Source organism: Chelonia mydas, chromosome 28, assembly GCF_015237465.2.
Source record: "Chelonia mydas isolate rCheMyd1 chromosome 28, rCheMyd1.pri.v2, whole genome shotgun sequence".
Classification (NCBI taxonomy): Eukaryota; Metazoa; Chordata; order Testudines; family Cheloniidae; genus Chelonia; species Chelonia mydas.
In genome coordinates, this window is record NC_051268.2 from 2,782,884 (window position 1) to 2,800,061 (window position 17,178).

Here is a 17,178-nt window from a genome sequence, read left to right on the forward strand (position 1 = left end):
GAATCATAGAATATCAGGGTTGGAAGGGACCCCAGAAGGTCATCTAGTCCAACCCCCTGCTCAAAGCAGGACCAAGTCCCAGTTAAATCATCCCAGCCAGGGCTTTGTCAAGCCTGACCTTAAAAACCTCTAAGGAAGGAGATTCTACCACCTCCCTAGGTAACGCATTCCAGTGTTTCACCACCCTCTTAGTGAAAAAGTTTTTCCTAATATCCAATCTAAACCTCCCCCATTGCAACTTGAGACCATTACTCCTCGTTCTGTCATCTGCTACCATTGAGAACAGTCTAGAGCCATCCTCTTTGGAACCCCCTTTCAGGTAGTTGAAAGCAGCTATCAAATCCCCCCTCATTCTTCTCTTCTGCAGACTAAGATATATTACATATAATATATAATATATATATATATGTATATAATATATAATATATATTACAGCACATGAAAAGATGGGAGTTGCCTTACCAAATAGGGGCTCAGTGCTAATGAGGCCAATTAAATTAAAGTGGAAGTGGCTTATTCTCAACAGTTGATTACTTTTGCAGTTCTCTGGGTGCTGGAGCTACTGGGGGCTGCACCGCCCACCTACCTGATCCTGGGGCCACTGGCAGCTGTGCCGCGCTCCCCTCTCCCCCCCCAGTGCTCTGGGTGCTGGAGCTACTGGGGGCTGCACCGCCAACCTATCTGATGCTGGGGCCGCTGGCAGCTGTGTCGCGCCCCCCTCTCCCCCCCCAGTGCTCTGGGTGCTGGGCCACTGGGGGCCATGCCACCTGCCTGCCCGGTATTTCCTCTAATTTGTAAGAGTGGATCTCAAATTGCTCATATTTGCATCCTTTTCTTTTTAATCATTAAACACAGCTGTAAAATTTCAGATTTTGCCATTTCCTGTATAATTTCACATATTGATTTTTTTTAAACTCCTTTCGTGTTTGAGGTGTTCCCTGGGTTTTTTAATTGCAGCCCTTCTTTTCTGGAGGCAATCCGCGCTGATTAGGCCTCAACCGGAGTGTTACGGCCTGTTCTGGGCACCACGTTTCAGGAAAGATGTGGACAAATTGGAAAGAGTCCAGAGAAGAGCAACAAAAATGATGAAAGGGCTAGAAAACATGAGCGAGGAGGGAAATTTGAAAAAAATTGGGTTTGTTTAGTCTGGAGAAGAGAAGACTGAGAGGAGACATGATCACAGCCGAGACAAATTATTCTTAATCTGAGGATAGGACAAGATGCAATGGTCTTAAATAGCATCAAGGGTGGTTTAGGTTGGACATTAGGAAAAAATTCCTAACTGTCAGGGTGGTTAGGCACTGGAGTAAATTTCCCAGGGAGGCTGTGGAATCTCTGTCATTGGAGGTTTTTAAGAGCAAGTGAGACCAACACCTGTCAGGGATGGTCTAGAGATTATACTTATGAGAGCAGGGGGCTGGACTAGATGACCTCTCAAGGTCCTTTACAGGCCTATGATTTTATGATTTTGCATATTGGAGGTTGGGGGGGGGTTTAAATCCCCCCCTCCGGCCACATCTGATCATCCGATGAAGTGAGCTGTAGCTCACGAAAGCTTATGCTCAAATAAATTGGTTAGTCTCTAAGGTGCCACAAGTACTCCTTTTCCATTAAGCCTTGTATTTCCCCTCCCCCAGCAGATATCCTGGCTGTGAGAGTGGCCAATTTCAGAAATAGTAAAGAGAACACTAACCCCTTCCCCACCGGCTGCACAATGACCTTTCCATACTTTATTACATGGGAACAGTCCCTCCTGAACCCCCAGCCACAGAGCAGTTTGAGACGTGAAGTGTGATTGTTAGCCCATCCCTTTAATCCCCCTGCAGAGACCCCATCCAAGGGTGGGTGCCCCTGATTCTGCCAGGTGTTGTACAACTCATAGTGAGAGAGAGAGTCCTTGCTGCCAAGAGCTCACAGGTAAAATAGATGAAGTGTGGGAGGGCGGTTCCCATTTTACAGATGTGGAAACTGAGGCCTGAAGATGTGATGTAATTTGTCCATGTTTTCACAGAGTATAATGGGGCCAAACTGGGAACTGAATCCAAATGTTCTGAGTCACAGCCTGGCCCTTAGCCACAAGTCAAGCGTTGTCGATTGCATGGCATAGGCCTCAATGGGAAGTTGCATAATCTCCTTCATTGGAGGATTTTAAGAAGGGGTTATGCAAACACCTGTCAGGGATGGCCTAGTGATACTTGGTCCTGAATCTTGGGGTCCCTCCCTGCCCTGCCTTTCTATATGATTCTGTTGTGTGGTTTTGTGCTGTGTTGTTGTTCCACGCTGAGCTGTTTTGCATAGTATCACTTTGCACTCTGATGCATTGTTTCATGGTGTATTGTTTTTGCACCGCCTTGTGTTGTGTTGGCTTGAGCTGAGCTCTTTTGCAGTGCGTCATTTTGCCCTATGGTGCATTCATTTGCATTGTGCTGAATTGTAGGGCTTTGCACCCCTACATATTGTCACTTTGTGCTGTGCAATGTCATTTGATGCTGGATTTTTAGATGTTATATTGCGGTGCTTTCACTTTTCTTGTTTTTTACATTCTAGTGCTATGACATAGAATTATAGAGATGTACGGCTGCAAGGGACCTGGAGAGGTCATCAAGTCCAACCCTCTCTGCTAAGGCAAGACCAAGCAGAGCTGATGCATCAGGAGGTCATGTGGGGTCAAGTGCCCCCAGCAGTTGGCCCAGGCACGGAGTGGAAGGAGGGAGCGAGAGCCAGAGCAGATTGTCTGTGGGACCAAGTATATGCAGAGTATCCTTGACAGAGCTTTGTTCAACCTGTTCTTAAAAACCTCCAAGGACAGAGACTCCACAGCCGCCCTTGGGAGCCTATTCCAGAGCTGACCTACCTTAGAGTTAGAAAGCTTTCCCTAAGAGCTAAACTGAATCTCCCTGGCTGCAGATTAAGCCCATGACTTCTTGTCCTGCCTTCAGTAGACATGAAGAACAATTGATCATCGTCCTATTTATAATGACCAAACTTTTCTCTCTGCAATCATCCTTTCATTGATTATTATCCCCTCTCTTGTCTGGGGTAGGATGGAAGAGGAGAAAATCCTCTCTCAACTCTCAGTGGAGGATGGAAATGTCAGTTTGTTCTCCCTTTATGGTTTACTGAAGCTCAGAGAGAGGAAGAAACATTACCTGTCTGTAGGCTGTCTACTCTTAAAACACAGCTGTGATGCTGCTAGAGCACTGTGGCGTAGACAGTTGCTACAGTAATTGGAGGGGTTTTCCCATCCCTGTAATAGCCACATTGACAGGAGTTCTTCTGCTGACCTAGGACTCTCTAACCAGACCTGGAAATTTATGATCTACAGAATTTGAACAGCAATCCTGACTCCCCACACCAGGAGGGATTTGAGAGTTTTGTTCCCTTCACTTAGTCTTTTTCAGTAGTTCAGAACCTCCTCTGCCCAGCCAGTCAATGAATGGGGGAAAGCTTACAGGAAGCAGAGACCTTAGAAACAGCAAAATGACAGCAAGCACCTCAATCAAGATGGCCTAGTAGTTAAAGGAAAAGTCTGCTACTCTAATGCCATTCTTGTTGCTCCTTTTGTTCTTCTCCCATCTTTCGCCAACTACCGTCACCCTCTGTCAGTTCAGTGACAGGGCCACAGTCATTACTTCCTACTCACAAAGATTCACACACACACACACACAAATACCTTGCAGGAAAAACCTCACCAAGGAGCCAGATGCACCTGCTGGATCCTTGCACCCCTGCTGTACAGAGTCCACACACAAGGAAAGCTTGTCAGTGCTGAGGCTGGCAGGGAGTCCGGTGTTGGAGCATTTAAACTACAGGGACAGACACTCAGAGGAAAGTTGTTGCGAGTGTGGGAGTTAAAAATAGTTGGGTCAAGTTTCCCGTCCCCTCACAGGCCACCCCGTGGCTGTAGGAAAGGGCCCATCTGAACTCCCAGCTGGCTCAGCCTGGCTGCATTGTTCGTGTTTACACTCAGTCAGGCTTGAGCAGGGCTGGGTGAACTTTTTGTGGGCCTGGCGCCAAACATATTTGTGGGCCCCCCTGGGGAATGAAGGGGCCAGGGACAAGAGCACAGCAGGCAGGGTGGATTTGATTTAAATCATGATTTAAATCACTCGTCAGGAAGACTCGATTTAATCACGGTTTTCTACATAAAAGTGCCTTCTTGTTGGTTGTTATCACCTTCATACATATTCTTCACAACTCAGAGATAGAGGTAGTTTTCATTTTTAGAAGGTGCACAGTATACATTTTTAAACAGTGATTTATTTTGAAAACTTTTCAGATGAGTTTTATAGCTATATCAAAAAATGAATGATTGTTTGGTTATTTCATTTACCAAAGGCAATTGAAGCAGATATTTATGAACTCATTGGGAGGTGAACTCTCTCCAATTCAACAGGTTAATCATTAATATTTAGAGGATTTCCTTGCCAGGCTGTATTAGGAGAAGAACATCACCAGACAGACATTTAAAATGTTTTATTTAACTAAAACTACAACATTAAGTAGTCTGGATTTTTTTCTTCAACAGCAAACATAATATTTTAACAAAAAAGCATCCGTCCCTTGCTTCTCACATTTATCTCCAGACTTCTTCTCCTTGTCCAGATCTATTCCGCCCCCAACAATCTTCTATTCCTTGAACTTTTTGAAAATTTTCACTTTTAGAGAGAGGTAAGGGATTGACTCCGTGTACACAAATTTGCAGAGGGACAATAGAGTAGAGGTCTGTTATTTCTCACCTCTCTATATTATTTATTTATTTTAAAACATTTTTGCTATTAACAAGCATGTTGCCTCTGGAGACACAAATCCACAGTTTGACAACTGCAAAACTAAGCATCTCTGATGGTATCTTCTACACTGAGCACTGAGTCCCATTGGGTAGATAGAAAGATTAACCTAAATAATCTATACAGAAGCCTGTGGAACCCCATAAGATTGGGTCCCTAACCCATCAACTATTAGAACTCATTTACAAAACTTTTCTTAAACATTACATGAATATATTGTCTCATACTATAGAATTAGAAAGTATAATCCCTATCCCATGATGAGATATAATGTATCTTAATTAAAACTATTAAGCAATTTAAACTAAAAAAAACAAATTTTTCAATTTTTTTTTAAAAAAAACCATTGATTTTTATCCACCCTGACAGCGGGGTATGGGGGGGGAGGGAAGGATTGGTCCCCAGCTGGAGCGAGGCAGGGGCCAGGGACAAGAGCACAGCTGCGGAGAGGCAAAGTGCAGGAGGTGGGACCAGATGATCACGCTGGTCCTTTCTGACCTTAAAGGCTCCGAGTCTAAAAGGGAGAGGGAAATAAAGGAAAAAAACGTAAAAATAAACCAAACATTGTAATACAAGGATGACTCCAACAGCTCACTGTAGAGTCCCACCCCTTTCTTCCTCCACTGGGTGTTAAATGACCTGCTGGGATTTGGGACGTCAATTCTCTCATTCCACTGATAAAATGATACAATGTGACTGAAATTAAACCAATTCCCAGCCAAGAAAACATCACATCGCTGCATTGGCTGCGAATCAAACCCAGGTCAACTGCTTGGAAGGCAGCTATGCTCACCACTATACCACCAATGCACCTGGCAAATTATCTCTCCTGTGTGCTACTGATGCTTGCTAAATGACTCACCCCCCACAGAGCTAAGGAGCTGGCTGGAGAGGCTGGAGGTAGCCTGTCAACTGTGAGCACAGACAGGTTCCCAGCGTGACTGACAGATGGGGGCATGGGCTCCACATCCTAGCCTGCAGCGGCACCAACCCCATCTCTGCCCTCAGAGAAGGGCAATGAAAATCGATGACTATAATGGCAAATTTTACCCCAGAACGAAGGAGACAGCTCCTTTTAAAGCACGTTGTGCGTTGGTTCCTGCTACGTACAGATGGTTTTGTTGCTGCTGCTGCTGCCAATCCTTGCGCTTTGCTCGGATACGGAACGATTCAGGCTGTCACTCAAATGAAGACGGGAGATGATTTTTTTGACAGGGACGGCTGCCTTGTCTTAAGGGTGTTTCTCGGTCACCTTCTAATCTAGTGGGTCCTTGATACATGCAGGCAGCCCCCACTCCTGCATCTCTCCCGAGGAAATAAAGTTTCTACACAAAATCCCAAAGCTTTTCACCAAAAGGAGGGAAAGGAAATGGCCACAAGATGGCACCAGGACATAAGGAAAGTAACACAACCCCATTCTTAGGGGTAAGCCATTAATTTTTGTCAAGGTCCAAAATTGTTGATGAAGGTTCAGTCAGTGTGGACTCCAGTGGTGCAATGGGTTAGTGCATGGTACTTATCAAGCTGTACTGCATGGAGTGAGGTTGAGGTTGTGAGTTCAAGCCTCTTCTGGAGCATCAGTTTTGGGGGATTTGATAGCAGCCTTCAACTACCTGAAGGGGGGTTCCAAACAAGATGTTCTCAGTGGTGGCAGATGACAGAACAAGGAGCAATGGTCTCAAGTTGCTGTGCGGCGGGGGGAGGTCTAGGTTGGATATTAGGCAACACTATTTCACTAGGAGGGTGGTGAAGCACTGGAATGGATTCCCTAGGGGGGAGGTGGAATCTCCATCCTTAGAGGTTTTTAATACCCAGATTGACAAAGCCCTGACTGGGATGGTATAATTGGGGTTGGTCCTGCTTTGAGCAGGGGGTTGGACTAGATGACCTCCTGAGGTCTCTTCCAACCCTGATCTTCTATGATTCTAAGGTCCAGACTGGTAAACTACCAGGCTGAACAAGCAATGTTACCGATGGTGACACTAGGATTGAAGGATAATATCACATTATGTAACCCTTCTGCCCGTCAGAGTTGGCAGCAACAAGGGCCGGGTTCAATATCTAGGGGATTCATTCCAATAACACAATGCAAACCGGCTCGAGCCCCCACCCAGTGACCTGGGACAAATATATACCACCCCCACTGGGCACCTCCAAGAGGCAATACTTCCCCTCTCGCAAGCACATAGTCTGAGTGTAGCAAAAGCCTTTTAATAACAGAGAGAAACAATGTGGCATTATGTTGGGGAAACACCACCAACAGGATTCATAACACAACCCATGAGCAAAAAAAACCCACCCCAAGCAAATTGGGGCATGCCCCTTTCCCTCGGGTTCTTGAGTCCAGCAACCCCAAATCACCCAAAGTCCCAAAAGTCCAATGACCCCAAAAGTCTCTTTCCCTGGTCAGGGCAGCCCCAGAGTTCGAAAGTTTATCTGCAGAGCTTTACCTCCCAACCTGGGTGGAGATGGGGGGGAGGGGGAAGAGAGGTAAGGGGCACCTTACGTGATCTTAAGCTGACCACCCCACAGCTCCATAGGCCTGCGCTCTGCTCTGCCAGCTGCCCCACGAACTGCTCCACTTGGCTCTGCACCGCTGCCCACAAGCAGCTCCCGCCGTCCCACAAACTGCTCCGTTCCACATCCCACAAGCAGCTCCCACCGTCCCACAAACTGCGCCACCAGCCGGTCCACAAGGCACTCCAGCCCTCCCGCAAACTGCTCCCAATATATCTTCAGGCTCTCCCACTACTTAACACAACACTCAGTGATTTCAGCTCTTAGGTGAATTCAGCTTGTAGTAGGGGAGCCTCAGTGCTGGTGCACCATTAGCCCAAAGTGAGCTCAGCAGCCTGTAACTAGACTCCTAATGGAATCAACATTAGCTCTGATATTCCACAGTGGAGAGAAGAGAAAGTGCAATTAGCATGTAAGGCCCTCACCCAGGGGCCTATGCCACCAAGTATTAATACTTGTCCCCACCCTCTCTCAATTCACAGAGTTTTGGAACCCTAGCATAGCACCCCTAGCGAGTGCTACTTAGTTGATGGTGAATCCCTCCATCATAACAAAAGGCCAAGTACAGTTCCAAACACAGTTCCCATAATCAGGGTAATAGCAAGTTATTCTACCTGCCCCAATAACAGAGACACTGGGGATCCCACAGCAGCCAAAGTGACCATTTGGGCAGCTATGGCCTCATTCTAGGCGGGGTGGGTGTGCCTATGCAAATGAGATCGGCCCCTGAAGTTCTTTTCCACAACTTGCCACACCACACCACCAGATGTCAGGGTGGAGCTCATCCTGACCTGCTTACAATTATAAAAAATTGTAAATAAAAATGTAATCTGAACTTGAGCTTTCTGTTGCCTTCTAGAAATGCCCCTGGGATCCCCGCACTCCCCAGCAGGAGTGAAAGGAGAAACCCCCAGCACTGCACTTAGCTCCAGGCTGATTCATCAGGGGTGGGGGGAATTGACTTCTTAGCTGCTGAGCAGGGAGCTAGGGCAGTTCTCTGGGAATCAAGGTTCCCAGCCTGACCCAGCTGCTTCATTGCCCCCTGGGACCCTGCAGGTTTAGACTGTCCCTGAGGGCAGGCAGCTGCTCAATGAGCTTTCCAGGTGTAGCTGGCAGTGCCTGAATATCCCACTCTAAGGGCCTCAGTTCAGCCATCAGGAAAGGCAGCAGCTTTGCTCCCTCCTTCTAAACAGAGCTCCAAGGCAGTGGTTCTCAACCAGGGGTCCGGAGCCCCCTGGAGGGCAGCAAGGAGGCTTCAGGGGGGGCGTCCACCAAAATAAACCAGAAAGCAGGGCTGGTGTTAAACTAGCTGGGGCTCAGGGCAGAAAGCTGAAATCTGAGCCATACTGCCTGGGGCTGAAGCCAAAGCTGGAGCAAATTCAGTTCATGGGGGGCCCTGTGGTGTTGGGCCCTGTGCAATTGCTCTGCTGGCTACCCCCTAATGACAGCCCTGGCTTTTAATCTATTGGCTATGCAGAAGAACAGTTGTTGGGGCACAGGTGGGCTGTGCAGTTCTTTAGACCATGTTGGGCGGGGGCCACAGAAGGAACAAGGTTGGGAACCCCTGCTCCAGGGAATCCCAGAGAATGAAGACTCAGTCCGACTCAGTGCTGCCAACGCTCATGACTTTGCCTTGAGTCTCATGAGAGCTATTGCTTTCCTTAAAGCCCCAGCTCCTGGAGTCAAGTGGAGATGTGATGATTTCAGCCTTCGTTCTTAAAGAAACAGTACGTTTCTCGCCCTTGTGGCTTTGGAGAAGGCTTCAAAATGTCACCCCAGTGCTTCCTAAAGGCTCATCAAGCAGAAGGCAAATAAAAAGATCCCCAAATCTATTAATTTTACATAATCTCATGATTTTGAAGCCCATCTCATGATTTTGGTGAGCCTGACTCAGGGTTTTCGAGCGTTTGAGGTTGGCCATTCTGTAGACTGAGAGCTGGGCACCCTCCTTCACACCCAACGCTCCCAGACTTTTCTCAAGCATTAACTCTTTCTTCTCCTTCATGCCACTGTAATGAAAGCTGGGAATCCCAATTCCTAGAAGTGCTTTTCTACAGACAGTGAATTCCCCACAGGGCTGAGTCCCCACAGGGCTGCTCCAGGGGCTCCGGCCCCCACCCCAGGACAGACAGGGCAGTAACCTCACATCACCCTTTTGTGACTCCCAGGGACCCTGCAGGGACAGCAGCTCCATGCTGGGCTCTAGGGCCCCCTAAAGCACCTGGGGAGAGGGGGCAGGGGCGCGGGGTTACCTCCCGTGGCTCCCCGTCAGCAGCACAGCGGGGGTGCTAAGGCGGGCTTCCTGCCTGCCTTGGCAGTGCGGACCATGCTGCGCCCCAGAAGCGGCCAGCAGCAGGCCCAGCTCCTAGGTGGAGGTGTGCAAGCGGCTCCGCGTGGTTCTCGCCAGCAGGCACCACCACCCAGCTCCCATTGGCCAGCTTGGGGGCAGCTTGCGGAGCCCTGTGTGCCCCCGCCCCGCCTAGGAGCCACACCTGCTGCTGGCTACTTCTGGGGTGTCAGAAGAGATAGGGACTAGCTTGCTTTAGCCAATGGGACCTTTAACGGCCAGGTCGGTGGTGCTGACCAGAGTCGCTGCAACCCAGTGCCTTCCATTGCACAGTTTGAAAAGCACTGCTCTCTGCGATACAGACTGTCTGTGACACAGACTGACCAGGGTTCATCTCTGCATGTCCCCAGTGGGGAAGGAAAGACGTTGAGGGAGGAGGAAGAAGATGGGCAGGAGTCAAACGAGGCTAGACCAGAATAGAAGAGATTTTCTGCCTGTTAAAATGTGCTGGATTCTCATCACTTAAAAAGACCTCCATCTTCCACAGGGTTTGAACCAGCAGCCTTTCAGTTACCAGCCAAAATGGTGAACCACAGACACAGGTAACTGCCTACTTCCCAAGTTAGTCTACAAAGCATCTACAGGGGTGCAGCTGGTCAGTGCAGGGAGGCGCACTGCTGGGGTTGTGAGTTCAGGCCTCACCCAGAGCATCAGTTTTCATAAGCCTTGTATCTTCCCCCACTTACTTTGTCTAATTCACATGGAAAGTGCCGTACTAGGGTGATGAGAGTAAATTCTAAACTCTGAAATGCTGCCCATAGATTGGGATAAGGATGGGTTTGAAGAGAAAAAGCTCTAAGGGTATAAAACCAGTCTCCAGGGGCAGGTATGGTACAACTCCTTAACAGGGAGCCATTTGTGGGAGGGGGTTTCACTTCCTCTGTTAAACGTACTGAGAGGTATTTTAAGATGAAGATAACGCCATGGCTAACTGTTGACTGGTATGTCCTGGGTTAAAGAAAGAAAGGGACCTAGGGTTAATAGTCTGAAGTATTTGCGTTACTGTCACTGTCTGACCTCACTTCAGTTCGGAGCAGGTTTGTACTTTGCTGTGTGGTGCACACAGATTCCTGGAGAGCAGTGGCAGCTGTTTCCATGGCAGAGAGCCTGGCCCTTGGGAGACTTTCTGTTTTGAAGCAATTCAGTAAAATAATGGTGGAGCTACAACGTCCAGTCCAAAATTTCAGCTCCCTGGTGCAAAAATGCTATTTTAGGATCTAAACAGGAGGCTTCCAGCACGAGGACACCTGACCAGAGAGCTCCGTGGGGGGTGTAAGAGCTGCTGACTCTGAGGGTCCTGGGCTAAATCCACTTGCAGGTGGAAGGGTTTTGATTTAGTTGATCGATAATGAGTACCAGCTACCAGGGGAGATGCCCCAGGGGCCTGCTGACACTCCAGCTGCTGCCAGGGAGGGGGGAACCCCAGGGAGCCAGCTGCTGCTCCAGGAATGCTGCCAGCGGACACTGAGTTGCGGCTGCTCCCAGTCCCCAGGGCCAGCCGCATTGGCTGCTGCTCGGGTGGTCCCCGCAGCCAGGTGCTTGGACGGTCCTGGAGTCAGCCACAGTGGCCACTGCAGAAGTCACAGAGGTCGCAGGAAGTCACAGAATCCATCACTTCCACCACCTTCGTGACAGACACGGAGCCCTAATAATGAAACAAACCCCTCCCTGCTGTGACTGTAGTGCCTAAAAGAGAAGAACAGAAAGTGAAGAGAGACTCCCTGTCACCTCTCTCCCCTGCTCCCTCCCGCCTTGTATTCTGTAACCCCATCCCACTGGGTTCCCTGTGCTGGTGCCATGGGGGTGACACTAGAGTTCTGGGGTTTTCTGGGGGGTGGGGGCTCTCCCCTTCGCAACATTTCACACAAGTTTGTCTTTGGGCTGAAATTTTCCCTGCAGGGCCTCTCAGCCAGAGCTGTGCCCCACCCCCTTTAGTGGGGGGCAGGTGTAAATTGCAGAGTAGGCAGAGAAGTCTCCCATGAAGGGTCATATTGTTCTGGTGACTGGTTCTGACCTGGGTCACACGTCCTCTGACACAGGATCATGTGCAGAACATGGAAGCTCTGGCTTTTCCGAAATGCTGTAGAGTGTGAGTTCCTGGGAAAGGGCAGAGGGAGAGGGAGCAAAGGGAGAAAGGCAGAGACACTGGAGAAGAGAAATGGGGGGAGAAGAAAGAGACAGAGAACACAGAGAGACAATACATGATTGAGGCAGAACAGGTGTCCCACTCAATCTTGCTCATCAGAGTGGTTTTCTACAGCGTCAAATCTGAACTTTGATTCTAGCAATCTGAGTTCAAATGTCAAGGGGATCTCCACGTACCTGATCTATTCGCCCACCCATCCCTCTTTAGTATTATTTTTTATTTTGAAGTGTTTGGCTTAACTGTGATCTTCTCTTTCCCTAACTGTATTGCAATTTGGGGTTTATTTTTATTTTATTTATACAAAGCCAGTCAGCTGCGAACCAGCTGAGCAGCGGAGAGGCTAACAGAGGGAGTTTGCCTGGGATCTGCCTGAGAGGAGGTACGCTAAGGGCTGCATTAAGGAGGCTGTGTTGGTGAGTATCGGCATGTCTGTTGTGGGGACAGTTTGACAGTTTGACCGTGTGCTTGATTGGTTGTTTGAAAAGTGTGAATTGGGAGTGCTTTGGTCCAGGTGAGCCTTGAGTGGGCCTGACTGTTATAAAAAGCCAGTCAGCTGCGAACCAGGGGAGCAGTGAACAGCAGAGAGACTAACAGAGGGAGTTTGCCTGGGAGTTCGCCCGGGGAGAGCCCACTGAGGCTTACATCTCGCCGGCTTCTCTGAGTAGTTACTACAACTCCTGAGGAAGCTCGTAGAAGGAAGGTAATATGGATGGGGAGCGTTCAGCTGTTGTGACCTGCACTGGATGTGCCATGTTTGTCTTTCTTCCACAGGACAGAAGCGACTTTGTCTGTACAAAGTGCAAGCTGGTCTCCATATTGGAAGAGAAGGTTCAGGGTCTGGAGCAACAGGTATAGACCCTGCGTTGCATAAGAGAAACTGAAGATTTCCTGGACAGACGTCAGGATATGCTTCTATGGACACAACGTTCTGAAGATTCAGAGCAGGCTGCATTGCGGGGACAGGAGGATGGTGAAGAAATTTGGCAGCATGTGACCTCCAGAAGAAGAAAGGGGAGCATCCATGTACCAGCAATGCAGATACAGGTAAGTAACCGTTTCCATGTTATCTCCACAGGTACTAATGCAGAGAGTGGACTAGATGATACATCTGAGGGAAGGGAACAGAAGGAGACTCCACTGATTGAAAGGCATGAGATGCACTGTCATAGGGTTGGGAGTTCCAGGACCACCGCTCCCAAGAGAAGGAGGTGGGTGGTGGTGGTCGGGGACTCTCTCCTCAGGGGGACTGAGTCATCTATCTGCCGCCCCGACCAGGAAAACCGAGAAGTCTGCTGCTTGCCAGGAGCTAGGATTCAAGATGTGATGGAAGCCCTCGGATCGCTACCCCTTCCTGCTTCTCCAAGTGGGCACCAATGATACTGCCAAGAATGACCTTGAGCGGATCACTGCGGACTACCTGGCTCTGGGAAGAAGGATAAAGGAGTTTGAGGTGCAAGTGGTGTTCTCGTCCATCCTCCCCGTGGAAGGAAAAGGCCTGGGTAGACACCGTCGAATCGTGGAAGTCAACGAATGGCTATGGAGGTGGTGTCGGAGAGAAGGCTTTGGATTCTTTGACCACGGGATGGTGTTCCAAGAAGGAGGAGTGCTAGGTAGAGACGGGCTCCACCTAATGAAGAGAGGGAAGAGCATCTTCGCAAGCAGGCTCACTAACGTAGTGAGGAGGGCTTTAAACTAGGTTCACCGGGGGAAGGAGACGAAAGCCCTGAGATAAGTGGGATACCGGGTGTCATGGAGTCCCCGGGTGATGCTCTGGAACTGCTCCCCACGAAGCCAGTCAGGACTCCGGGGAAGTCTCCTTTCTGTGAGCAGCCTGTCTCCAGGACACACAGCTCACACAGCTTCCACCTTCCTGGGTCTAACTTTGGAGCATTCAGCCTCCTCTCTGCCCCTCTGTGCGCTTCCCACAGCGAGTCCACCCAGGCGGGCTCCTGGGGAAGCCAGAGGGCCCTGCACCCCAACTCCGCAGTCAGATGTGACTCTTAGCGAGCCAGTAAAACAGAAGGTTTATTAAATGACAGGAACGTGGTCTAAAACAGAGCTTGTAGGTGCAGAGAACAGGACCCCTAAGCCGGGTCCATTTTGGGGGGCAGTGAGCCAGATAGCGACGTCTGCACTTCACTCCATGTCCCCAGCCAGCCCCAAACTGACTCCCCCTCCAGCCCCTCCTCCTCTGGGCTTTGTCCCTTTCCGGGCCAGGAGGTCACTTGATTCCTTTGTTCTCCAACCCTTTAGCTCTCACCTTGCAGGGGGAAGGGCCCAGGCCATCAGTTGCCAGGAAACAGGGTATTGGCCATTCTCTGTGCCCAGACCCCTGCACACACCTGCCCTCTAGGGCTCTGCAATGATCATACACCCTTATCCCACCACCTAGATACTTAAGAACTGAATAGGGGAAACTGAGGCACCCCCACAATATTGAGAGGAAACATTAAAAACAGTCCCACTTTGTCACACCGGGAGGAAGCATGAGCGAGAGCGCGCGAGGGGGAGGGCTCCTGCCTCATACTGAGAAAGAGGGACGATCAGCGAGTTATCTCAAGTGCCTATACACAAATGCAAGAGGGAGAACTGTAAATCCTGGCACAGTCAAGGAATTATGATGTGATTGGAATAACAGAGATTGGTGGGATAACTCACATGACTGGAGTACTGTCATGGATGGATATAAACTGTTCAGGAGGGACAGGCAAGGCAGAAAAGGTGGGGGAGTTGCACTGTATGTAAGGGAGCAGTATGACTGCCCAGAGCTCAAGTATGAAACTGCAGAAAAACCTGAGAGTCTCTGGATTAAGTTTAGAAGTGTGAGCAAGAAGGGTGGTGGTGGGAGTCTGCTATAGACCACCAGACCAGGGGGATGAGGTGGATGAGGCTTTCTTCCGGCAACTCACGGAAGTTACTAGATCTTACGCCCTGGTTCTCATGGGAGACTTCAATCACCCTGATATCTGCTGGGAGAGCAATACAGCGGTGCACAGACAATCCAGGAAGTTTTTGGAAAATGTAGGGGACAATTTCCTGGTGCAAGTGCTGGAGGAACCAACTAGGGGCAGAGCTCTTCTTGACCTGCTGCTCACAAACTGGGAAGAATTAGTAGGGGAAGCAAAAGTGGATGGGAACCTGGGAGGCAGTGACCATGAGATGGTCGAGTTCAGGATCTTGACACAGGGAAGAAAGGAGAGCAGCAGAATACGGACCCTGGACTTCAGAAAAGTAGACTTTGACTCCCTCAGGGAACTGATGGGCAGGATCCCCTGGGAGAACAACATGAGGGGGAAAGGAGTCCAGGAGAGCTGGCTGTACTTGAAAGAATCCTTATTGAGGTTACAGGGACAAACCATCCCAATGTGTAGAAAGAATAGTAAATATGGCAGGCGAGCAGCTTGGCTTAACAGTGAAATCCTTGCTGATCTTAAACACAAAAAAGAAGCTTACAAGAAGTGGAAGTTTGGACAAATGACCAGGGAGGAGTATAAAAATATTGCTCGGGCATGAAGGAGAGAAATCAGGAAGGCCAAATCACACCTGGAGTTGCAGCTAGCAAGAGATGTTAAGAGTACCAAGACGGGTTTCTTCAGGTATGTTAGCAACAAGAAGGAAGTCAAGGAAAGTGTGGACCCTTACTGAATGAGGGAGGCAACCTAGTGACAGAGGATGTGGAAAAAGCTAATGTACTCAATGCTTTTTTTGCCTCTGTCTTCACGAACAAGGTCAGCTCCCAGACTGCTGCACTGGGCAGCACAGCAGGGGGAGGAGGTGACCAGCCCTCTGTGGAGAAAGAAGTGGTTCGGGACTATTTAGAAAAGCTGGACGAGCACAAGTCCATGGGACCGGATGTGCTGCATCCGAGAGTGCTAAAGGAGTTGGCGGATGTCATTGAGAGCCATTGGCCATTACCTTTGAAAACTCATGGCGATCGCGGGAAGTCCCAGACGACTGGAAAAAGGCTAATGTAGTGCCCATCTTTAAAAAAGGGAAGAAGGAGGATCCTGGGAACTACAGGCCAGTCAGCCTCACCTCAGTCCCTGGAAAAATCATGGAGCAGGACCTGAAGCACTTAGAGGCGAGGAAAGTGATCAGGAACAGTCAGCATGAATTCACCAAGGGCAAGTCATGCCTGACTTATCTAATTGCCTTCTATGACGAGATAACTGGCTCTGTGGATGAGGGGAAAGCAGTGGACGTGTTATTCCTTGACTTTAGCAATGCTTTTGAATGGCTCGGCAGCAGTTCTGCAGAAAAGGACCTAGGGTTGACAGAGGACGAGAAGCTGGAGATGAGTCAACAGTGTGCCCTTGTTGCCAAGAAGGCCAATGGCATTTTGGGATGTATAAGTAGGGGCATTGCCAGCAGATCGAGGGACGTGATCGTTCCCCTCTATTCGACATTGGTGAGGCCTCATCTGGAGTACTGTGTCCAGTTTTGGGCCCCACGCTACAAGAAGGATGTGGAAAAATTGGAAAGAGTCCAGCGGAGGGCAACAAAAATGATTAGGGGACTGGAACACATGACTATGAGGAGAGGCTGAGGGAACTGGGATTGTTTAGTCTGAGGAAGAGAAGAATGAGGGGGGATTTGAAAGCTGCTTTCAACTACCTGAAAGAGGGTTCCAAAGAGGATGGATCTAGACTGTTCTCAGTGGTAGCAGATGACAGAACAAGGAGTAATGGTCTCAAGTTCAGTGGGGGAGGTTTAGGTTGGATATTAGGAAAAACTTTTTCACTAGGAGGGTGGTGAAACACTGGAATGCGTTACCTCGGGAGGTGGTGGAATCTCCTTCCTTAGAAGTTTTTAAGGTCAGGCTTGACAAAGCCCTGGCTGGGATGATTTAGTTGGGGATTGGTCCTGCTTTGAGCAGGGGGTTGGACTAGATGACCTCCTGAGGTCCCTTCCAACCCTGACATTCTATGATTCCCTCCCTTTTATTCATGTCATAATTGTAACAGCAAAGGAATCTGCAGGAGCAAAAACTGACCCAAAACTTTATTTCCCCATCATTCAGGAACATAATACAAACATAACACAGAAGGCAAGGGGATGGGAGAAGCAGGTTTCCAAGTGTTATGTCTTTCTCAGATGACACATTCCAGCCCCTTGTATGCCTCCATCCTCTATGACCTGCTGGGCTTTGAGAAATGTATTGTCTCATTCTATTAATAATGTGATTATACCACAATGTGACTGAAATTAAACCACTTCCAGACAAGGAAACAACAAAGGAGAAAAGCCATTATTGCATTGGCTGGGAATCAAACCCAGGTCCACTGCTTCAAAGGCAGCTATGCTCACCACTCTACAGCTAGTGTGGGCAGCTTTCCCGTGTGTTATGGGTGCTAGCAAAGGCGGTGACACGTAACCAT

At 49.0% G+C, this 17,178-nt stretch overlaps 1 non-coding gene across 1 annotated transcript; it reads right to left on the reverse strand.

The window, feature by feature from the left end:
- Window positions 1-5,528: 5,528 nt before the first annotated feature.
- Window positions 5,529-5,600, reverse strand: TRNAG-UCC. Its single transcript has one exon. It is a non-coding gene; the product is annotated as a tRNA-Gly (tRNA).
- Between the last annotated feature and the right edge of the window lie 11,578 nt (window positions 5,601-17,178).